Genomic DNA, 25,423 nt, shown 5'->3' on the forward strand with positions numbered 1-25,423 from the left:
CACAAAATCTCCATTTCTTTTTAGGTGTTTGTTGAGGGGGAGGGATTTGTTTTGCTTTCAAATCTTAGAAATCTGTTATTTGACAAAGTTTTAGATACTTATGGAGACTGAGATGTTTAGGCTAAAACCAAGTTTGAAGTTGAACCGTGTGTTAATGTTTTCAAAGAATCTACGTGTTTCCTTGTCCTCTTCCTTCTCAAAAGTTCAAAAATATGAGTCGCCCTCCTGCCCCTTAACACACTTTTTTAGGAGGTAAGAGGGAAATAAAGTAGCAGAATTATTCTTAGGGTGTCTTCAGAATCTTTTAAATTTCAAGGGAAAGACTGTGCTTCCCAAGGCAAGATGTTCCCTTTAAAAAAAAAAAAGACTAATCTATCTTTGTATTGCTGCCTCTGGAAGGGGGGATGAGGCATCTGCTGGGGCAAGAACACGGCAGAGTTGCCAGGTGAATTCCTGACGCCGGGGCACAGCTCTGAGGCAGAGGGCCTTTTCACCCATCAGAGGAAAGAGGGACAGGGGCCTGAGAAGGCAAGAGCGAGGGGACAGCTGGGCCAGTCAAGTTGGCCACGCGCTGGTGCCCACAGCTCGCTCCACAGGGCCAGTATCCCTGAGGAGCTGTTAGAAATGTGGGGTCTCGTGTCCCCCTCTCCCACCAGAGGCAGCTCCCTAGACAATTGGCCTGCACTGCCTGTGGACACTGGTTGAATTGGTGGCTTGTGTGGTTGCTCAGGACAGCAGTTTACCTCTCACCCAGGGACACGGTGGGGGAGCATGGGCTGGGCGCTAGACTGAGGAAGATCATATGATTAAATTTATAATAACATATTCTCAATACTCGGAGAAGGCAATGGCAAGCCACTCCAGTACTCTTGCCTAGAAAATCCCATGGATGGAGGAGCCTGATTGGCTGTAGTCCGTGGGGTCGCTAAGGGTCGGACACGACTGAGCGACTTCACTTTCACTTTTCACTTTCACACATTGGAGAAGGAAATGGCAACCCACTCCAGTGTTCTTGTCTGGAGAATCCCAGGGACGGGGGAGCCTGGTGGGCTTCCGTCTATGGGGTCGCACAGAGTCGGACACGACTAAAGTGACTTAGCAGCAGCAGCAGCATTCTCAATACTTGATAAAAATACAGAAATTTGTAATATTGGACCACATGCTCAGGAGTTTGGGTTTTGTTTTGGGGACCAAGGAAATGACCAGGGACACACCAGGAGAGAGTGTGTGTATGTAAGGGGGAAAATTGCTTTCTCACCACCCTCTCCCTCCATCCTGGTTTGACCCCTTGTCTGTGCTGATGGAGTCTGCAGAGGTGACTGAGGGACTTCCTGTGCCACTGATAACAGCCCCTAAGAGCACATGATAAAACCCCCAGTGTGGGACACCAGGCCCTCCCAGACACCCTCACCAAGGTGGACTGCAGAGCTGTTCATGAAGATCCTCACTGTTTGAGAAGTCTCCAGAAATGGAGTCGCAAGCCCGTGGCCAGGACCTTGGCTAATCTGAGCACCTCCCAGGATGGATGGGAGGCGGGGGTGGGGGTGGGGGTGGGGCGGCCCGCCCTCAAGGCTCCCTGGGCTGGCATTACCTCACCCACCTTTTGTTGGCACTGATAATGTCTCTGGCCCTACCCTTAATGGAGGACACGGGATCCTTGCCTCAAGGGCTCAGATTCAGTTTTGTATGCTCTGGATTGACTCAGGTTAAACCTCTCCCCTCCAAACACACTGTGTTAAAATACCGGCCTGCACACAGCTCCTGGTAAGGCTTGCTAATGCACTAACCTTGGCCTTGACACGGCTGGCTTTTAGATGTTTGCTTTCCCTAGTTTTTCAGTCTTTGTAGATTCCCTTTTACCTAAAGTTATATGTTTATAGCTTAAAATTTGCAGTTTTAGTTAATCAGTATCAGTTCAGTCGCTCAGTCATGTCCGACTCTTTGCGACCCATGAACCGCAGCACGCCAGGCCTCCCTGTCCATCACCAACTCCTAGAGTCTACCCAAACTCATGTCCATCGAGTCGGTGATGCCATCCAACCATCTCATCCTCTGTTGTCCCCTTCTCCTCCTGCCCTTAATCTTTCCCAGCATCAGAGTCTTCTCAAATGAGTCAGCTCTTCACATCAGGTGGCCAAAGTATTGGAGTTTCAGCTTCAACATCAGTCCTTCCAATGAACACCCAGGACTGATCTCCTTTAGGATGGACTGGTTGGATCTCCTTGCAGTCCAAGGGACTCTCAAGAATCTTCTCCAACACCACAGTTCAAAAGCATCAATTCTTCTGCGCTCACCTTTCTTCACAGTCCAATTCTCACATCCATACATGACCAGTGGAAAAACCATATCCTCGACTAGACAGACCTTTCTTGACAAAGCAATGTCTCTGCTTTTTAATATGCTGTCTAGGTTGGTCATAACTTTCCTTCCAAGGAGTAAGCATCTTTTAATTTCATGGCTGCAGTCACCATCTGCAGTGATTTTGGAGCCCAGAAAAATAAAGTCAGCCATTGTTTCCCCATCTATTTGCCATGAAGTGATGGGACTGGATGCCATGATCTTAGTTTTCTGAATGTTGAGCTTTAAGCCAACTTTTTCACTCTCCTCTTTCACTTTCATCAAGAGGGTCTTTAGTTCCTCTTCACTTTCTGCCATAAGGGTGGTGTCATCTGCATATCTGAGGTTATCGATATTTCCCCCGGCAATCTTGATTCCAGCTTGTGCTTCCTTCAGCCCAGCCTTTTAGTCTAGACAGATCCTGAATTGGAAACAACTCTGCAGTCTGTGTTTCACAGGGCTCATTACTTTAATATTTCTAATTTTGGTTAACTAAATGCTATAGTATCTTCACTCTGGAGTTTACATGTGCAGAATTACCCAACCTTTCCAGCTTAAGTCCTGTTTATTTCAAATATAATTTGGAAGCACTTACACAGTATATTTGCAATTTTTGTATTATTTTTCACTCACTCATATCAGAATTGAGTATATTTAGCTGATACTGTCCGTTCAGTAAACTGAGAACTAAGTATGCTTGCCATTATTTTGTGTGAAAAATAATTGATGAAGGTTATAAATTATTAGATGAAAAACTCAGAAGCCTCTGATGGAGGGAGTTCCCACTGCTTTTTCTGTGGTCATACCTGGAGAATGGCGTCTATATTCCTTACACAGAAAGTACAGCCAAGAGGCTGGAGCACAGACTAAGGAGGAGACTGTTTTGGTAGCCATTTGTAACTTCCATCTCCTGCATTCTGTACTGACAGCTGGGAAACCAGCAACGAATGAGTGCTGACCACGTAACCCACCCCACAGAAGCATTTTAGGATACTCCCCCACAAAACTACCCCATCACAGTGGAGGGTCCCCCAGACCCCACTTAAAGGCTTTATTTTCTTGTTTGTTTTTTTTTTTTTTAATTTTTATTGATGTATAGTTACAGACTGGTTCCAAATAGGAAAAGGTGTACGTCAAGGTTGTATATTGTCATCTTGCTTATTTAACTTCTATGCAGAGTACATCATGAGGAACGCTGGGCTGGAAGAAGCACAAGCTGGAATCAAGATTGCTGGGAGAAATATCAATAACCTCAGATATGCAGATGACACTACCCTTATGGCAGAAAGTGAAGAGGAACTCAAAAGTCTCTTGATGAAAGTGAAAGAGGAGAGTGAAAAGGTTGGCTTGAAGCTCAACATTCAGAAAACAAAGATCATGGCATCTGGTCCCATCACTTCATGGGAAATAGATGGAAAAACAGTGGAAACAGTGTCAGACTTTATTTTTTCGGCTCCAAAATCACTGCAGATGCTGATTGCAGCCATGAAATTAAAAGACACTTGCTCCTTGGAAGGAAAGTTATGACCAACCTTGATAGTATATTAAAAAGCAGAGACATTACTTTGCCAACCAAGGTCCGTCTAGTCAACGCTATGCTTTTTCCCGTGGTCATGTATGGATGTGAGAGTTGGACTGTGAAGAAAGCTGATCACCGAAGAATCGATGCTTTTGAACTGTGGTGTTGGAGAAGACTCTTGAGAGTCCCTTATACTGCAAGGAGATCCAACCAGTCCATTCTAAAGGAGATCAATCCTGGATGTTCATTGGAGGGACTGATGCTAAAGCTGAAACTGCAATACTTTGGCCACCTCATGCGACGAGTTGACTCACTGGAAAAGACTCTGATGCTGGGAAAGGTTGGGGGCGGGAGGAGAAGGGGACGACGGAGAATGAGATGGCTGGATGGCATCACCGACTCTGTGGACATGAATTTGAGTGTACTCCGGGAGTTGGTGATGGACAGGGAGGCCTGGCGTGCTGTGATTCATGGGGTCGCAGAGAGTTGGACATGACTGAGCGACTGAACTGAACTGATAGTTGCTTCACAATGTTGTGTTTCTGCTGTGCAACAAAGTGAATCATCTATACATAAACATACATCCCGTCTTATTTAGATTTCCTTCCCATTTAGGTCATCACAGAGCCTTGAGAATAGTTCCGTGTGCTGTACAGGAGGTTCTTGTTAGTTATCCATTTTATATATCAATCAATGTATATATGTCGATCCCAGTCTCCCAGTTCATCCCACTCCACCTTACCCCTGTGACATGCCTAAGTTTGTTCTCTACCTCTGGGTCTCTATTTCTTATTTGCAGATAAGTTCATCTGTATCATTTTTCTGGATTCCACATATAAGGGTTTTAGATATTCAGAGTATTTGCTGAATACTTCACAATCGAGGTATTTTTCTTTAATATTGAGATCAGCTTCAGGTTAAAAAAAAATGTACTTCTTAAAGAGCCAACAGTGGGAAATGTTTGTATGGCAGGGAAAGCGGGGCTCTTGAGGGAGTGTTGTAAAGGATGGGAGGCCTGGAACTTCTGAAATGACAAAGTGCTCCACACCCACAGAGTGACAGCCGGAGAGCCAAAACCTGCAATGTCCTTCCTTAGATACACACCATGAGCCTTGATTTCTCTTCCTCTCCAAACTGGGAGCCAAACTATAAAGATGGAGATATCCTCTTGATAAGTCCATGATGATGTTAAGACCTTACTACGCTGGCAGCGCAGTGCTGGGTCTTGGGTAATCAGAGGTGACGTTCCATTCTTAAGAGGGAGCTGCACAATAAACAGGGGAACCAATAAATGAGGAAAGTAGAGATGATCTCAATGCCAGAAGAGATGTGACTGAGAACAACTGGTCCAGCTCTCACCCCGTGATTAACCTGCTCATCAATCATAGCTGCTGCTGTTACTATGGTTACTCTTACTGACTGACTTATTGGAAGAGGAGGTTCCTTGAAGATCTTCTAATACCAGAGGGCACATAGAGTCAATACCTTTGCTTTCTGATACAATATCCTTCCCTTCCTTGGCCTCACCGTCTCCCTTAAGAATGATCAGATGACAATTGCTGGAAAAATCTACCTCACCTGAATATGTAGAAAGCTGTTTGGGATTTCCAATATTTTTCTTCTTTAAAGAATAAAAAATTGGGTCAGCCTTTAAGGGGTAGTGGTGATCATTGTCCCTCTCTTCTGGCTCCTTCTCATTTTGCTTCTTCACTCAAAAGAAACTTAAGGGCCCATAAGCATTTTCCCTGAGAAGTTCATCATGTTAATGGAAATGAGAAACCATTTCAAGCTTTTAGGTGAGAACCCAAGTTTCTTGTTTTGAACTTACTTCCCATTCATAGTTCATAGGGCATTAAATTAAACATGGCTCCCTCTCCCCTTGAGAGGTGGGACGGTATGCTGGCTCTCCTGTTTCCCGTCCCTCTTCCATCCCCCCCAACCCCTCCCGCCCCCCAGAGCTGGCTGCAGCCAGCAGGGTGGTGAGATTTCTGCCTCTGTGCCAGCTGGGCCACTTGTGAAGCCACTGCCAAAGTCAATGTGTGCAACCTTGGTGTCCGGCCAGTAGGTTTCATAACGGTGGTTAATGGAAGTTCCTGTTCAGACATCCTCAAAACTTATGTGATTCTTTCTCTGGAGAACCTGGGCATCTCTTATGGAAAAGCAAATCTTGAGGGAATTTTTTAAAAATTATTCCTTTAACAGGTCACTTGGCAAGGTCACAGGAGGCTTTGTCATTGGCTGTTAGAGGCAGAGGGCAGTATTCCTAGTGGCTATTTAGTAGAAATTTGTGGAGACCTAGCTTCTCTGGTGGCTCAGATGGTAAAGAGTCTGCCTGCAGTGCAGGAGACCAGGTTCGATCCCCTGGGTCAGGAAGATCCCCTGGAGAAGGAAATGGCAACCCACTCCAGTATTCTTGCCTGGAAAATCCCATAGGCGGAGGAATGTGGCAGGCTACACAGTGCGTGGGATCACAGAGAGTCGGACACAACTGGGCCACTTCACTTGATTTTCTAATGTGTGTACCAAGTTTTGTTCTGGAAAGGTGGAAGGGAAGGGCACAGAAATGGCTAAGCAATGAACGTGGAGCCCTGGGACTCTGGGCCTAATTCAGATGTGAAGGAAGACAGGTAAATTAAACCATACTGTGAACCAGGCCCAGAGAGCTCAGTGGAAGGGGCCTCTGAACGGGTTACCTGAGAGGATGGAGGGGAGGGATGCTGGGCAGTGAGGGTGAGGAGGCATGAGAAGGGATCTTAAGTGGTGGCCGTGCCCACTGCCTTCTGGGGTGGGTCTGAGGGAGGCGGGTTGGTGGGGGCCTGCCTCATGGATGTGCAGCCAATGCCATCACATGGCACTTCAGCTTACAAGGTCCCCACCACAATTTAATGCTCTGCTCTTGCCATTCTAAAATCCTTAGTAATTTTCAAACAAAGGGCCCTACCAATTAATTTCCTTTTTCGCGGGTCCCGCAAATCACATAGCCAGTCCTGCATAGAGAGTTAGGGCTGTAAAGATGGGCTGGACCAGACTGCGTAGAGCTCTGTCTTATCAAACTGGAAAAGATTTGGCTTTTCTTCTCAAAGCAACCAGGAGCCATGGAAGGTGTGGTGACAGGGGTTATAGATTGAGAAATGGAGAGGCTGGTGGGGCCAGGCAGGCTGGCATTCGTGGAGGAAGGCTGATTGTATCACACAGGAACAGACGTGGCAGAAGCCACAAGGAACATCTGGGGGGAGATGGGCCAGCCTCGAGCCCTGGGGGCAGAGGCAGAGGGGTCTGGTGGCGATGGCCAGGCTTTCTAGCAGGAATGCGGGAGGAAAGAGGCCCTGAGTGATGGCAGTGAGGCAGATGTTTTGCAGGAGTGGGGCGAGGCCCTTTCCAGAAAGACCCGGAAATCTCTGGTGGGACGGCTTGTGGAAACACACATTGCAGCTGCTCCACCACAGCAAATGACCTGCAGATCAAGGTTTTTGTCAGGATCGAGAGCTTCACTAGAACAAATATTCATCCAAAAATAAACTTCCCGTTCTTCCTGTTTTTATAACTTGCCTATTTCCTCCGAGTTTGAGGCTGGTCTCCAGTTCTGTGGGTTATTAATCTTCAGAGGATCAAGACCTCTATAGAAGTATTTCCTGTACATGTTTATCTACCCAGCCCTAAATTATTTTCCCCAAATGATAAGAGAACTTTTCCATACCCGGTGTGTCAGGCTTTTCCTTTGAAGGATCTCGATTTAGGCTTCCCGGCGAGTAAGGCTAAAGCAGAAAAGCTTAGCCCCGTGCTCTGGAAGCCCAGGTGATGGTGGGACCTGCAGGGGACGTTGATGGGCTTAGTCAGCCCCCCTCCACCAGGTTAAAGGCAGCCTCTTTCTGGCCAGGGTCCTCAGGAGATAAAATGACAGCTGCATAGAGCCCTGTCTGAGGACATTTTAAATGCCCTGCTGGAATTTCCCTGGTGGTCCACTCACTAAGACACTATGGTCCCAATGCTAGGGACCCAGGTTCAATCCCTGGTCAGGGAACTAGATCCCACATGTCACAACTAACATTCCAACTGAGACCCGGCACAGCCAAATAAATAAATTAAAAAAACAAACAGATATTAAATGCCCTGCTGTCTATCCACTGCAGAATGATAGCTCTAGAAATATCTCTGCCCCCTTGAAGTGTTCCGGGTACCCCTCGGAGGACCATAATGTGTTCTTGCATCATCTTCCACCTTCCCTCTTCCTTTCGCAGATGAGGTATACATGCTGTTCATGACCACTCAAAGAAAAAGAAGAGTCACGCTGAAGCTTGGGACCAAGCTCAGACCCAGTAGACAAATTAGACCAGCTTGGTTCAGTAGGCCTGGGCACCTTACTCCTCGGCCCAGTGAGTCCACCTCTGGGGGACTGTCTTGGTCTCCTGTTTTTTGTGCTTACCAGTCCTAAGCTAGCCACTGGTGGGTCTATTTTAAATGTAAGCCTTGTATAACTCTTTCAGAGGGAAGAGGCCGTGGGGACCAGGCTGTGTGGGTGGCGCCTTGCGCCGCAGCGGAACTTGGAGAACAGCCAGGGCCTTTCGCTGAGCCCTTCCCAGGTGGGGATGGGGTGTCATGTTTTCACCAGGCGCCGCCCCCTCCCCCTTGGCAATTCCGGTGACCAGATTGGGAACAGCCCACTGCTGTAGACCCACACTGCCTAGTATCTTAGCCGCTGGCCACCTGGGCTGTTGGGCAGTTGAAACAAAGCTGGTGTGAACCCAACCCGGGCTGTAAGTCTGAAATACACATTGGATTTTGAAGCCTTAGCACCAAGAAAAAGAATGTAAAATACCTCGTTGGTAATTCTTTCATCCTGATGAGTGTCGAAACAAAAATATTTTAGATATACTGGATTATGTCATCTCTATTTTCTAATAATGAGTTTTGCCACGGTTTTATTACTTTTTTAACGTGACTGCTAGAAAAACTTCAGTCACATGTGGGGCTAACGTTAGAATGTATAGGATGGTGCTGTGAGGTCAGCTGCCAGTTGGGGCTTCGAGGTGAATACAAGTCCCAGAAGCTCCTCTCCCTGGTGGCCTGGCTGAGGGGTGACCAGCCCTAACCTAAGACCGCTCAGGGCTGTGGGTGAGACACCCTCCTTCTAGGTAGTGTTAACAGCTTAATAAGCAGCAGCAGGAATTTTTTAAAATCCTTTCAAAAGCACCCCTCCTCACTGACTTTTTTCTCCTTAGGCTTCTGGGAAGAAGCCTTTTTTTTCCCCCCCAAATTCACAGCTCTTCCTCTCTGTCATCTTGGGACCCATAAGGCGTGGTAATGTCCAGGGGGCTTGTTTTTTTGTTTCATTCTCTTGTTTAGATTGTTCCTCTGCACCCAGTTCAGGCTCCAGTAGCTGCCAGCCCAGGAACCCTGCAGATGGGCCTGGGAAGCCTCTATTTTAGACCAGTCCCTAGGTCTGTAACACTCCCCCCTCTCCCTACCACCTTTAGAGTGGTTATTCAAGTGTGACATATCTCGGGAAAAGGCGAAGTAGATGTGAAGCTTAGGAAACCCCTGCTTTGAGAAGTACAGAACCACAGCCAACCTCCTAATGTCAGGATGGCCTTTCAAGAGAAAAGGGGGAAATTCCACTGGTGTTTGAAAACCCCAAGTAATTCCCTATTACAGGGAGGAGTTTCAGGTTGACTTCAGAGGTCCAGGAAGAACCTGATGGATTGTATAGTTATCATTTGCCAAAGGATATGACACAGTCAAATTTCTCTGCTTGGGCACCGGTGCTAACCAGTGGAGTGGGGAGGAGAACCCTTCCCCGAGGTACTCTGTGATTCTGACATCTTCGGTCTGCACTGCCTGTCGTACACTGAACCTTTGCTGAGAACTAGCATTTATTAAGTGCTTACTCTGGTGTGATGTTCTTTATTACACGTACATTTAATTGGCATCCAGACTTTTAAGATACCCCAGAGTATGTACCATTGTCTCTCCATTTTACAGATGAAGAAAATGCAGTTTAGAAAGATGAAATAAGTTGTCTGAGAACTCAGCTAGAAATTGATGGGGCAGGGAGAGCAGCTTGAACTGTGCGACTCAAGCTCCGAGTGTTTAACCATAGGGTGTCTCTCAGCACCGCCCAGACCAGCCCATGGATGCATTGCTCCACTCCGCACAAGCATTGGTTGGTTATCAACACATCAGTGGTGCAGGCTGGGGCAGGACACCAGGAGAGGGTTCAGACCTGGGTTGCTGAACTAGTCGGGCTGAGAATTGAATATTGTGGGTGCTTCTGATCTTTGCTGGGAGGACAGCTTCTCACCCGGCCTTTGAAATGCTATGTGCTACACAACCTCCTCCCCACGTGTCGTGGTGGAAGGCCCAGGGCTGCCTTGAGAGATGTTCTGTTTGCCTCTCCAGGGTGCCCTGCCACTGTTGTGTTAGTGCATAAAGGGCAGCTCTGCTGGTGGCTGGCTGACTGGGTGAGGTTTGGCAGTGCGCCCAGGGGTTGAGAGCTGTAAGCTCCAGAGTCAGACCACTCTTCTGGTTCTGCTGCTCTGTGGCTTCGTAGGCTGGGTTCTCCAGTCCTGGGTGGCAGTCTCCCCACCGGTAAAGGGCGGATCCTCACAGGCCCTGCTTCAGATGACTGCTGTGGGGTTTCAAGAGGACACACGGAGGCACAGTGACCTTGGCACGTCAGGTCAGTGTCAACTAACTTTTCATTATGATGATTATTAATGCCATTTGCAAACTTCGGGAGATACTGAAGGACAGGTACGTCTGACATGCTGCAGTTCATGGGGTTGCAAAGAGTCGGGACACAGCTGAGCGACTGAACAACAATGACAATGCCATTTGATGCTGCATGATGGATTATAATCACATAAAAAATGTACCATAAGATATGAGCATGTAGCTTGAGTTTTTGGTTGTTTTAAGGCAGTTGTATCAGAGCATATACTTTTGTATCTGAGTATATACCTTGGTCGGAGAAGGCAATGGCAAGCCACTCCAGTACTATTGCCTAGAAAATCCCATGGATGGAGGAGCCTGGTAGGCTGCAGTCCATGGGGTCGCTAAGGGTCAGACATGACTGAGCGACTTCACTTTCACACATTGGAGAAGGAAATGGCAACCCACTCCAGTGTTCTTGCCTGGAGAATCCCAGGGATGGGGGAGCCTAGTGGGCTTCCGTCTATGGGGTCACACAGAGTCGGACACGACTGAAGTGACTTAGCAGCAGCAGCAGCATATACCTTGGTACTTGGCATTTATCTTTCAAAGCTGTGATCAGGAGCCTCCATGCCCATCTCCATCTCTCAACCAATTCTTAAAACATTTTCAGAAACCTTTTTGGAACTCTTCAGAAGAAAAAAAAAAAAGATGATATTAAATATTTCTGTTGTAAAGGCAGGTAGATTTTGGAAATGGCCTTAAGTTCATCAGAGCTAAGTTTGGTGAATAAGTCAAGAATAAGCTTTAGTGGATGGATCTAATAAGTTAAGAAGTGGTGCTTAGCCAAAAAGTAAGGATTGCTCTTTTTTTTTTTTTTTTTTAATGGCTCATTTATTATAAGACTAGCCATGAAGGTAGTTTCAGAAGAAGGATTCCAGGCAGCTTTGGCTTGGGACAGCATCTTTGAAACAATAGCAGAGTCTTCTAGGACAAAACTTTAAAGGCAGGAGTTTTACGGTGAGTGGGCAGTATTGACTAAGACCTGTCAGGCTATGTTTGGAAGTAAAAATTAGTCTTATTTACACCTAGTGTGGGCTTCCCAGGTAGCACTAGTGGGAGAGAACCCACCTGCCAATGCAGGAGACACAGGAGAGGCAAGTTCGATCCCTGGGTTGGGAAGATCCCCTGGAGGAGGGCATGGCAACCCACTCCAGTTATTCTTGCCTGGAGAATCCCTTGGACAGAGGAGCCTGGTGGCTTACAGTCCATAGAGTCGCAAAGAGTCAAATACAACTAAAGATACTTAGCACACACGCGTGCACACTACTGTATGAACTACTAGCTGAGTTGGCCTTGCATTTGGCACTTGTGTAGCTTCTGATGGAGCTGGCTGGGAGCAGGAGGTTTCCCACATCCAAGGAGTAGAGGCCAAAGTTTGGCTTTGGCCCTGGGTTGACTTGTATTCTATGTCTGTTTACCCTTTGTGATACACAGAATTCAAATCTGAAGGTGTGAGTGTGTGTCTGTGTGTGCGTGTGTGTTTCTCTAGGGGAGGGTCCTCAGCTTGGTGTTCTTCACCAGGACTCGAAAGCTGGGCATGTGAGATGGACTCCTCTCTTCTTCCGGGTTCCATGGAGTGGCTGGAGAGTGGCTCTCAGCTGAGGTTCACCAGGGCACAGGACAGCTGCATGTTCCCGTGAAATGGTAGAAGAAAAGTTCAAGGGTTTTGTATCTTCAGGCTCATGGTGACTCACAGGTTCATCCAGGAAGGCTGGGCCACCAGAAGCCTTTGGATTATTTCCTACAGGTGAGAGTGAGTGGTGCCATGTGCAGTTTATCTTGGAGGATGTGGCTGCGGAAAAAGGCTTTGGAATTTGCTCTGCTGTCAATTGCCAGGCTGATGATGGTGTCATCGCGTTGCCCGGTCCTCATTTCTGTCCTGTGTAAAGAGGGAATACTTCAGGGTAGTCGTGAGGGAGGGTCAGAGGGTTCCCGTCCATGAGGAGCATCCACAGATGGAAGTTCCCCACCTCTCCCAGGGCCCTGTGAACGACACCAGAATGAACCCCACTGCCACAGGAATGTGGGCACAGGCCCACAGTTGTAGAGCAGAATATGCCACCTGTTGCAGGAAAATTTCCCCAGTTCCTCTGTGAGGTGAGGCTCACACTCCCAAGAGGAGAATTGCCACTTCCTCTCTGCTTTGAATAAGGCCAGCTGTTAGGGCTCCATCACCCAGCAGCTCTCACCCATTAAGCTGCCTAAGACCGACCAGCCACAGAAGCTTTTCTGTAACGAACAGTCTGGCATCAGCAGCACGCACATTGGCCCTTAATGCTGGGTGGGTGAGGGCGTACAGTCAGTGGAACACTGCCTGTGAACTGCAAGCCAAATAACAGGTCCTTGCTTGTCTGGATTTAAAGTAGGCCCAGCTTCTGGTTTTTATCTATTTGCCAAGTCCCTGTTTTGTTTTGTTTTTTAACTGTATAGCTTTAGTGTCATCTTTAATTGCACCAGTAATTTAGGGAAGCTTGACCCGGACCCCAAACTTGGGTACCCTGGAGAGACAACTGAATAGACTAAGGGGGTTGGTCACAGGTGGACTCAAGCAGAGAGCAACCAGCTGTCCCATCCTCTCACATTGACTTCTGACTTTTTCCTTAGCCACTCTGTTAGGTGTCTGGAGCAAAGATTCTCAAACTTTGCTTGTCCATTAGAATTTCTTAAGTAACTGAAAAAAAATCGAGAAATCCAAACCACACCATGCCCTCAAACAATTAATCACCAAAAAAAAAGACAAAACCCACAGAACTCCCAACGTGCAGCCAGGTTTGAGAACCATGTCTTACTTGACAGGAAGAAGACTTTTCTGTTACAGTTACTTATTGAGTTGACTTGCTTTTGTGTGGTCACCAGCTCTTATCATCTGGGGCCGAGGTATCACCCCTAGGGGTTGAGCTGCCTGTTCTCATCAGTAGTGAGGTCTCAGTGGGATTTAGCTATTATAACAACTGTTTTCTTACAAAGTGATTTACATAATCTCAAAGATAAAGAAGGCAGTATAATGGACACCATGTACTCACGACTCAGCAGTCATTCATCACACACTTTTGTGGGGAGGGGCGGGCGATAGCGTGGGGTGGGGTATTTTAAAGCAAATTTCATGCATCATTTCATCCATAAATCTTTCAATATGTATCTCTAAGAAATAATGACCTAAAAATATAACCATAATACTATTGTCACACCTAAGAAAATTAACAGTAATTATGTAATTTCACGTAATAGCAAATCCATGTTCAGTTTTTTTTTCCCATTTGTTTTAAAAATGCCCTTATACATTGGTTTGTTCCAGTTAGGGCCCAAAGAAGCATAATTCATTTTTAATGTTTGACTATAACCCTGGGGTAATTAAGCCATCACTGTGTGCAAACACAGGTAATGATGCGTGTGACCTCTGCAAGAAGGTATAAATGACATTTGGTCTCTTCGGTACTTTTCTTAGCCCTTCTGGTGGGACCTTGACCTATCATGGAGGAAATGCTCATTGCAGCCCCAGCCGTAACCATTTATGTGCTGCTCTGCTTCTGCCTGAAGGCATGTTCCCTTTGGTAAACTTAGAATAGAACCTTTAGGATGCTTGTGAAAAGAGGATTATGAGTCAGCTCCATGAACAGCTTAGAATTTCCTGCTCCTGTGCTGGAGGCGGTGTCTAGGAAGGGCTCAGACTGCCCCTTGGGCTCTCTCTGGGCTCTGCTGAGGGGTCCCGTTTGGTGTTGACTTTGGGGAGGTTTACCTGAGACGTAGGCTCTGATGCAAGGAGCAGCCTACAGCCGTCCCCAGGGGTGCAAATGGCTCGGTGCCTGCACCTCCAGCTGGACCTTTGGGTTTGGGTTCAGATAATGACCAGGGACAAACAGGGTTGCTTTCTGCTCTCTCAGGTAGCACCAGACACCTCATAGTCATTGCTTGGGCACAGTGTCTGTGAATAGAATGCTGTTAGAATGGTTAGCCCCTAGAATGAATGAATGGTGAGGCTTTGTGTAGGGGGTGGTGAGCAGGAGAAGGAAAAGAATGAGGAACGGGCAAACGAAATAATAATTGAATTACATCTCACTCCTACAAATGTCGATGGAGTCTATATGTATTCATACCAAATCAAAACCTCCTTTTATATACGTCCATAATTGTGTGTGTGTGTTTGCTTTAGAGGGGCTTTGTCTTGATTTCAGATGGATTTGCAGTTGTAAGATCTTCTTTCTATTCTTGTACCATGGTCAGGTAGTTACAGAGCAGTAAGTAGGCATCTTAATGTGTAAAGGCAACTCTGATATAAAAGTTGTTCATCACAAGATTGTTTTCTAGGGCAAAAGGTTCAGAAGAGCCTAAATGTTCATTAATAAGGGACCAGTTAAGTAAACCATGGTGCATCCTTATAGTAGATATTGTTCAAATGTAAAAAGGGAATGAATCCGTTGTCTCTGTTCCCATGTGGTGAGATCTCCAATGGATAAAAAGCAAAATCCAGAACATGTGAATTACATGCTACCTTCTTTGTGAGAAAGGGTGAAAAAAGATAAATTTGCATAAACCCTGGAAGGATACACAACTTTTAAAAGGTGGTTACTACAGGTCTGTTGGGTGGAAGAAGGAACAGGAGAGATGGGATGTCATGGTAGTATACTTTTTATAGTTTGATTTATGAATCATGAATATGTTACCTAAGCAGAACAGTTAACTAAATCAAAAAGAATAGATACATCTATACTTAACATTGTGCAGATAAATTGATTACTTACTATGCCCTGGCTAATCTGTTTTACAGATTACCTTTACTTAAACAGGCCAGGTCTGTTGTGAAATAGGCTAGTGAAGCTCTGGCCAGGCCAGGGAATGTTCTCCAGTGTGCCATGTTCTTCCCATGATGCCTTGCTCAGCAGTAGATTATAAATATTTGGTGCTGTTCAGCAGCCCATAGGCATTCCCCCTTCCTCACCCTGAAATATAAACTGAGCTGACAAGATCCAAAGTTGAAATGTAGGGGACAGCGAACGTGGGCTGCCTGTGTCCTCCTGCACAGTTTAGCGGCTCTCTTCTAAGGAGGAGGCCTTGTCGGTAGAGCTAGGGAGGGTGGGCGTGGCTTCCCTTCTCATTCTGGTCTCTCTGGGTGTAATCTTTTGCTTAAACGTTGGCATCCTGTGCACCATGTTGTCTATGTTTGTATTTATTTTCAGCTTCTGTTCAGTGGCAGCAGAATCCCTCTGAGCTGAACTGGTCCCACCCTGATAATGTGGAATGTTCTAATGTTAAGACTTGCTCTTCATATCCTGCATATTCTTCGTACCAGACACAATTCCTCAGGGCCCGAAGGAAACAAACAAATGAAGTCCATGGAACAGTTTTCTCCCTGTTGAATGGAGAAAGAGGAGCAGAGAGGATATTTGGGGCGACTTCAAACAAAGAACACATAGGAACAAACCTTGTTCAAAAGCACTCTGAAAGATGAAATTCAAGGACTCACAGGACCTATTCTTGGCTCTGCCACAAACATACCTTTTTATTTTATTCCAGTTTGTGCATTTGGGGTTTACTTTTTGGTTTTCCGTTTATAAAATAGGTGGGGCCCGCATTCATTGTCCGTTCCCCCTCACTGTTCCATCTTAGCCATCTGATACTTGTTTTAATAAGACTTGAAGGCTGTCCTTTTAAATGGCAACCAAATGAAGAGAGTGAGTAAGTCCTCCTCTGTCCCTGTTCATCCTCCCATAAGTGCTATACTGACTACTGTGCTCGGGGTGGGTGCTGGTCAGGTTGCGGTTCAATCAGGGGCATGTTATCTCTCCCTCGGGTCTCTTCCTTTTCTGAGTTGAGCTTTACACATGATGAAAATCACTCGTGGTCGTAAGTACCCTTGACAGGTCTGTAGGAGGCCAGCATGCAATCTTTTACCTCCTCCCTCCAACCTTAGGAAGAAGGACCACTGCTTTGTTGTGTGTATGTGTGTGTTTATGATGGAGCAGGAAATGAGGTGGTCGGCTAGCATTTAGAGTCTGTGTTGAGAGATGAATATGTACTGCATCTTTATTTTTTATTTTTATTTATTTTTTTGGCCACGCCACATGGCCTGTGGGATCTTAGTTTCCTGAGAAGAAATGGAACCGGTGCCCCCTGCAGTGGAAGCGCAGAGTCCTAACTGCTGGACCACCAGGGAAGTCCCTGTACTGCGTCTTTAAATACCAGAGTCACATCAAGGGGAGCAGTGGGCCAGGAGACACACGCGGACGAAGTGTCCCCAGATCTCTGCCGACACTGGGGGCTGTTTCCTCCAGAGGAACAACCTCTTCTGTCTTTAAATATACCCAGCCTCTTGCTTCTGTTCTCTGGCTGAGCAGGTGCTGTTGAATTTGGAAGGTTAACCCTGAATATGTGAGACTTCCCCTGAAGGTACCTTCACCTTAACTAGCTTCACCCAGAGCAAGGTTCTTTGTTTGGTGAAGTACTTTGAATTCTTTCCTCCCCTCTTCCAGCAGGTTTTATCGTGACCACTCTTGGGGTTCCTGGGAAAGGGAGACACCTGAAGCAAGTTGTATGCTCACCACCTGTGCCTTCCCTACATAGACCTCGAGAAGTGGGTGCCTGTGTCAATGATCTGTAATCTTTATCTGATCGTTGCAGTACATTGACCAGCAAGCCCCAACTCAGGTTCACTGGCCCGTTTTTAAATAATCAGAAGCACTTTACAGAATAATGAGTGACTTTGGCTAACCTGATGGTGATTTACTTAACCTGCCACCTGAGAATTCTAGTGCAGGGACATATTCTGGACACTGTCATCTGCTTTTCTTGTTTTGGAATCATCTGATTGCTTTTCAAAAACCAGAAGTTAACAGTGTCACAGAATGTACGGATTTGGGGTTCAGCCAGGTAGGTAATTCTCAGTAAGGAGTGATGGGCTGAGTGTCACAAGCCTCAGGCCCATTGCTTTCCTGCTGGTACGGCTATATCCGAATAAGAAACGTGGCCACTGGTCTTAGTTGCCTCCTCGGTCAAATGTGGTTGGTGTAGAAGTAGATACTTCTGAGACTCATTTTAGAATTCTAGACTGCTCTTCTGGTTTTTAGTTAATATCTAAGACTTGTGTGCATGCTAAGTCGCTCAGTCATGTCCAACTCTGTGATGCTATGGGCTGTAGCCCGCTAGGCTTCTCCATCCATGAGGATTCTCCAGGCAAGAATACTGGAGTGGGCTGCTATGCCCTCCTCCAGGGGATCTCCCAGGATTTGAACCCGCATCTCTTATGTCTCCAGCATTGGCAGGCAGATCCTTTACCAGTAGCACCTCTAAGGCTTATAAGTTGCTAAACCCGTAAATTACTTACTTGCCCTTCGGGGATGCTGAACTAAAACAGGGGGTAAAAAAATCTGGCTAAGCCCTGCACACATTATCTTTTGTGTTTTTTAAATCAGAAATGAATAAATAGAAAAATAGGGAAATATTATTTCCCTATTATTTTTTAACAGGATTCAGGTAGTGTCAAAGAAAACATTAAATTAGTAAACACGCATCACGTAACTTTAGATGCAGGTAATGCTCTTAAGTTCTACCACCTAGGTGTCATCTCAGGTGAGTGTTTTTCTTCGTATTCCCCAAATGCTCTGCAGTAAACCTAGTACTTCTGTAGTGAAGAAAAAAATACACATTTCAAGAGTTTGTCACCACCTTTCTGTCGTTTCTTCCCTTTCTATAATCTTCATCTCCACCCTCTATTAAGCAATAAAGGATGATGTGTCTGTTGAATGAATGAAAGAAATCCAATCTGCCAAGCGTTTACCATTTGCCATATGCTGAGCTACAAAAGTAAAACAAAAAGAAGGAAAAAAAAAAAAACTGAAGCATCTCAAGTCCAATGGCAAAGGTAACATGCAAATCCTAGAGAGATGCTGTCAGCGTGGTACTGATAGCCATGAAGATAGAGAAGAAGGTATGCTAGGCTGTTCCCCCTCTCCAATCTGTCTGTGATTGTGATTAAAAGTTCTGTGAGATTCTAAGGCTTAGCACCTGCCTATAATACAAGCATGGCTCATGTTGACATTAGCTGCTATTGTTGACTAATGTTGGTAAGGAAAAGTCAGTTCTAGCTTTGGCATGAGATTCACATCCTTTAAACAAGTGGGTTAGTTTAAGCTGGCCTCTGAGATCCAGAACATAGCTGTGCCCGCAGCTCCTCAGTCTTGATCCTAACATAGCTGTGCCCGCAGCTCCTCAGTCTTGATCCTAACATAGCTGTGCCCGCAGCTCCTCAGTCTTGATCCTCTGGCACAGCCCAGCTCTCCACTCCTGTGTCTTCTCTGTCTGCTTGCATCACTAGGCAATTTTCCTGTTATCAGTCCGTTCTCTGTACAACTTGGGAGCTTGAGAGACTAAACTAGTTTAAGCCCTGAATTTTCTACACAAGGAAGAGTCTCTGCATCCTGAGGTCATACAACTAATGGTAAAGTCAGGCCCAAGCTGTGAAGTGAAGTGAAAGTCGCTCAGTCGTGTCCAACTCTTTGCAATCCCATGAACTATACAGTCCATGGAATTCTCCAGGCCAGAATACTGGAGTGGGTAGCCTTTCCCTTCTCCAGGGGATCCTCCCAACCCAGGGATCGTACCCAGCTCACCCACATTTGCAGGCAGATTCTTTACCAGCTGAGCCACAAGGGAACCTACTTGTGGCCCAAGTTACAGCTTCCCAATCGAATAAACTTGCAGGGTTTCTAACCCAAGTCATATGTGCTATGTACATAGGCGGATGATTAAAAAGTTACTGTTAGGAGGTCTCAGAAAAGATTTCTGTTTCCACAGCCAAATATCTGTAGAGCCATCTAACAAACAGGTGGCTACCACTGTCTTGGATAACTTTTTGGTGACCAGCAGCAATCAAAGAGAGTGGCTAGATTCCTCTTCTGAAGACTATCCCTGGAACTACACAGTGTTTGAGCGGCTTCGCATCTAATTCTGGCTGCAAGTTAGGAAAACAACAGGGTGGGCTAAGCTGAGCTGATGGAGATTTGGGTCCAGTATGTTCAGTCTGTGCTGTGATCCTCATGATTCAAGTGTACCTTAAGGAATAAGCCTCAAGTGTTAAGCAGATTTCAAGCATGAAGTGAAGGGTGTTAGTTGCTCAGTCGTACCTGACTTTTTGTGACCCCATGGACTTGTAGCCCGCCAGGCCTCTCTGTCCATGGGATTTTTCAGGCCACAATACTGGAATGGGTAGCCATTCTCTTCTCCAGGGGCTATTCCTGACCCAGGGATTGAACCCAGGTTTCCTGCATTGTAGGTGGATTCTTTACATCTGAGCCACCAGGGAAGCCTAAGCAGAGATTTCAAGCATAGACTTACCTCACTGCTCAGCCTGGCGGATGTCAAGTTCACTAGATGGTTACCCCTTAGGCACTCCTGTGTGTGTTGAGAGAGAGAGAGAGAGTGTTGTGTGTATGTGTGTCTTTCCACATCTTGAGGCGACTTCATTCCCTGAACTTAAAGTTCCACCCCTAGAAGCTTGGCTTCTGTCTCCAGCCCAGATCTCTGAGGCCAAGTCCTGTTGCCCTGTTAACTTAGTCCAGTCTGGGAGGTAACATGATCTGATGGACGCCTGGCCTGCGGCCCTACCATGGACCCAGACCCGGGATGCTTTTATCTATTCCTTGCTCATCAAGTCCACGGCTCCTTCAGTAATTTTCCAAGGTGACGTTCCCATATTTCTGATGTATTTCCGAGTCCTTCTTCTTCTATCAGTCTTGTTTGTAGAACATCCTGTTCTGAAAAAAAACTCAGACTATCTAACCTGTGTCGATCTAGTCGCCCATCCCTCTTTTCTCCATGCAGGCCAGGAACAAAAATTGTGGCTATGTTGATATCATCATATAGCACCCCACCTCAAATGGGCACTGGGTAAATGTGAGTTGCCATTGCCTTTCCCTAAAGATACCTGGCTGAATCCATAAGCCCAGCTCTGAAAGGTTTTCATATCATGTGGTCTCTTTAAAAAAAAAAAATCTACTTAGGTTAATAGCTCATATGTGTTTAATCATTGCAGGTCTTCCAGCTCTTACCAAAGACATCCCTCAATTAACCATGAGCTTTGGAGAGAGTCTTACTTTACCCCTGTGCTAGACAGTTACACTTTAAGGAACACAGCTGAACACTGACTTGGCTTCAAGGGATATATGTCGCTCTGTGTGCCATCTCTGAACTGCTGCTCTCAAGATATAAGAACAGAAACCGTCTGCCTACCTTCTCTTCCTTGACCAGCCCCAGCCCAGCTGTCATCCTTCGCTTTAGTATGTAACACAGGCCATTTTCTATTGGACTGACCTCACAGGGATGTTGATGTTTGCCAGGAAGGCAAGTGACCTCCAGAAACACTCTAAGTGCACCCCAGATACAGTCTCTGTCCCAGCAGCTGGCTACGACTGTTTTTTGGGGTTTTTTTTTAATAAGAGAACTAACTGAAAGCAGTGTGAATGGTTTCTTTTGTTCAAATTTCCTCTCCCAGAAACCAGTCCCAAGAGTCCCTTCACCTGTGTTATCCATTAATGCTGTTGGTTTATTTTCCCCAAATAAACAAGCATTCCTGCCAAAGAAAATAGGCAGCACGATGGATGCAGTGATACATCTTGGGACCAGCCTTTGAGGCGTGTTCTTCACTTTTCTGGGTTGGTCCACAGTCTCCATACTGGACTCCTGCAGGCAGCGGCCATGTTGGAGCAGCCCCCCATTTCTGAAGGCCCCTCAGGCAGTGTGAATCCCGCCCGTGGCTGTCCAGCCCTCTTGAAAGCACCCTTCATTTCTGTTGGCACAGCTTCCTGAATGCCTCTTCCAGATCATCTTTCACCTCTTGCCTGAGGCTCTGGGGACGCATGTGGTTTCAACATAATGCACAGATGTGACTTGGGGGAGGAGAATTACAGCTGTGGACTCACATCAGCTGGGGTCACTGGACTCTGAAATAGGGGAAGTCCGGAAGGAGGGGAGGCAGGGAAGACCAGCAGACAACCTCAGGCTCTGTAGATTTCCCCACCCGCCATGAGACAAGAGTGCTATAGTGAGTGTTCTGCGTTGTAAGGAAAGCATGAGCTACGCAGCTCATGTGGACCAGATCACCATAAATAACACTCGTGCATCTGGTTCTAAATTGAGATATTAAGCAGAATTAGGGAGCAATGACCAACACTTCTATAGGGAAAAGACCTGGTTCTTTATCCACCCAAATGGTGGTCACCAGGGGGTCGAAAAACTTTTTCTGTAAAGGTCTGGATAGTAACTATTTTCAGCTCTGGGGACCATATGGTTTCTGTCACAACCGCTCAGCTCTGCATTTGTACCTCTGAAGCGGACACAGATGATAGGTGATCAGACCAGTGTGTTGACTGGCCACGATGTGCCTGCCCCTGACAGTCTAGATCCATAAAACTTGCAGACATCCTCATCATTGTTTGCATAAATGAGCGAGTGGTCTGTAAGTGGCTGGGCCATATGCTAAGTACTTATTGTGTATGATCACATTTATCCCATCCAGAATGCTTCTCTGAGGTTGTTAATAGCATTATGCCCATTTTACAGACAAAGAAGAAAAGGCTTAGAGAATTTTCATAAGTAAGGGCCATACAGGATTTTGAACCAAGATAATTTAACTCCAGGCTCAAGCTTCCTGATAGCTCGTTGGTAAAGAATCCATCTACAATGCAGGAGACCCCAGTTCAATTTCTGGGCAGGGAAGATCCCCTGGAGAAGGGATAGGCTACCCACTCCAGTTTTCTTGGGCTTCGCTTGTGTCTCAGCTGGTAAAGAATCTGCCTGCAATTGCGGGAGACCTGGGTTTGATCCCTGGGTTGGGAAGATCCCCTGGAAAAGGGAAAGGCTACCTACTCCAGTATTCTGGCCTAGAGAATTTCATGGACTGTATAGCCCATGGGGTTGCAAAGAGTCAGACACAGCTAAGCAACTTTCACTTTCACTTTCAAGCTCTTTACCACTACACACAGTCTTTGGTACCTACATCATTGACATTCACATTTACTTTTATGCTTTTAAATCTTAACATTAACCAGTATTTGGACTTCAGTCACCCCCCACCCCGCCATACATACATACAGATAATTGCTTAAACTCTTATATAATTTAATATATTGTAAGAATTAAAATGTTTTTCCCAGCAAGCTCTGCTTCTTAACACCCCAAAATCAGTGCTAGGAAATGAATGTGTGAAGACCTAGGGGATTAAGTCAAAGATTTCCAGGCTGGCTTTCACATTCCAAGGCACCGTACTGATAATGAATAAGGTGAAGTGGAGCTGGGCCCACGCCGCTCCTTCAGATGGCCTTGCCCAGGGACTGCCCCTTCTTAACAGAGACACCGACACCCGCGTGAGCCATCAGCCTGCCCTGCACAGGTGCAGGGTCCTCAACTGCATGGACGGCGGCAAGAGCCCCGTTGTGTGGTCGGGAGACCTCCAGCAATCATCAGCGTGTGTGTGTGTGTGTTAGTCGCTCAGTCATGTACAACTCTTTGCAACCCCATGGACTATAGCTCACCAGGCTCCTCTGTTCATGGGACTCTCCAGGCAGGAATACTAGAGTGGGTTGCCATTCCCTTCTCCAGGGCATCTTCCCGACTCAGGGACTGTACTGGCATCTCGCACATTGCAGGCAGATTCTTTACCGTCTGAGCCACCAGGAAGTCAGCCAAATAGAAATCTCCATTACAAAGCACAGAAACCAAGTCTGGACATCTATTTTGTTGTTACAAGTGAGGTGAGTTCTGAAGAAAACGTAAAGAATAAAAGATTGGGAGGGGGGAAGCATTCTGTAACCCATGATCTATGGCAATAGTTTCCAAAGTGCTTTCTTCAGCTCTTAGGGATAGGAATGGGTGAGGGGTTCCTGCAGTCAAATCAGTTTGTGAGATGCAAGACTAAACAAGCAAATAATATTCTTGAGGATGTAGTATGTTTTCTTCCCAAAATGTGTGCTTGGTTGAGGGGGGGGTGTTGTTTAGCTTTCATTTTGGTTTTGGAGCCTATTATTGTCTGCAAGGCAGACCCAGTGAGGGGTCCTAACCCAGAGGCTTTCCCAACGTTCGTTGTTGTTGTTTAGTTGCTAAGTTGTGTCTGACTCTTTGCAGCCCCGTGGACTGTAGCCCGCCACGCTCCTCTGTCCATGGAATTTCCCAGGCAAGAATACTGGAGTGAGTTGCCATTTCCTTCTTCTGGGGGATCTTCCTGACCCAGGGATTGAACCCGCATCTCCTGCCTTGACAGGCAGATTCTTTACCATTGAGCCACCAGGGAAACCCTTCCTAAAGTTTACATTCAGGTCTAAGTTTGTTTTTTTTTAATAGATGAGGGTAGCAGCAGCAAAACTATGGTGGTTATTAAATCCATAAACATCTTTTGGTAACAAGGGTTATATATTTTCTTGTGTCTCTGTGTTTAACTTTATTTTGAAACTTGCAACTTTTCTCTAAGTGTGAAATGGATAGTATGAAGAACTCCTTTGTATCCAAATCTCCATTTGTTAACATTTTACCATATTTGTCATATTCTCATTCTTTGTCTCTGTGTTTACACTATTACTGTTATTACTCTTGTATTTTTAATCAGTGAAATATGAATTGTGCAGTTCTTTAATGAACTATGGATTTATTTCTTCACTACTCATGGAAAATCAGATTAGGCTGGAAGTTAATTCCACCCCCTCCCATTTTTACCTGTCGCGCTAAGGTCATTTTTACTTTGCAAGTATGTGAAAGGTTATTTTTAATCAAGGGGACCTTTAGATAAGCCTGTAGCTTACAGTCTAATTGAGGAAAGAATCTCAAAACTGGAAAGGCTTCAGTTCTGGGCCACACAGTTCTGAACGTTTTGGATTTGTGAGGGTCACATGATGTGGTATGGGGGCCATCGTAACCATTTGCAGCCGGTTTGCAGCCCTCTTGGGCCCAGTCCCTTGAGGACTGGGTTGGCTATTGACTTAGGTGGGAGCCTCGGCCTGATACTTCCTCCTTTCCTATCATAGGACCTCTGTCTTTCCAGTGTCCTGTGATGACGTCGCACTTTGAGGACGTACCTAGCGACACAGATGTCTTTTTAAACAACATCTAGTTTCAAGAGTGATTTCCTGTAACATACATTGGAGCTTCCACATATGGGTTTTTTCTGGCCATAAAGTCAAAGCTCTCTTCCTCCTTCCGGTGGTTTAAGTAATCCAATTTGAGCATTAAGTGAGTCGTGCAAACGTTGTGCCACCTGGTTGGTGCGAGAGGACTCAAAGCAGACTTATATAACCTCTACTGGATACTTTCCAAAACCATATAAGGAAGCTGGCAGGTCACCTCTCCCTTGTAATGTCAACATTGAGCTCACAACGAAGCTGGGGCTTACATCCTCAAAGAAAGCATGAGGAACAGCCACCAGACAGGCTTGGGAGGTGAAGGCATCAGGCATGGGTTCAGGGAATGGGGGCAGCCCTCACAGTGGCCTCAGGACATGTGTATCATGCCTTCCAGCTGGGAGTCCCCACACCCACCGAGCCACATATGATGCCCCCATTGACATGTATGGTGAGTTCATACTAACTAGAAAAGTGTCAGTACAGTTAGACCACAGGAATTGAATTTCTTTTTTAATTTTTGAAAACATTTTGTTATGCAAAGTGTCAAAGATACTCAAAAGAAGAGAGAATAATGGAGCCAGTTCCCATATACTCATTAAACAGATGCACAGTAATCAAGATTTTGTCACATTTCTTTAAACTTCCCTTTTGGGAGGCCAAAAATATTTCATAACAAATCTCAGATATTATAGCATTTCATCCCAAGCATACTTTTTCTTTAAAGTAGACATTTTGTAAACACAGTGCCACTTCCCAC

At 46.0% G+C, this 25,423-nt stretch overlaps 1 protein-coding gene across 2 annotated transcripts in view; it reads left to right on the plus strand.

The window, feature by feature from the left end:
• Positions 1-25,423, plus strand: part of SPRED2 (sprouty related EVH1 domain containing 2) — a 128,652-nt gene that overhangs the window by 42,897 nt on the left and 60,332 nt on the right. The gene's annotated exons all lie outside the window — the stretch shown is intronic.

Source organism: Moschus berezovskii, chromosome 11, assembly GCF_049115385.1.
Source record: "Moschus berezovskii isolate FMDL1 chromosome 11, NW_MosBer_1.0, whole genome shotgun sequence".
Taxonomy (NCBI): domain Eukaryota; kingdom Metazoa; phylum Chordata; class Mammalia; order Artiodactyla; family Moschidae; genus Moschus; species Moschus berezovskii.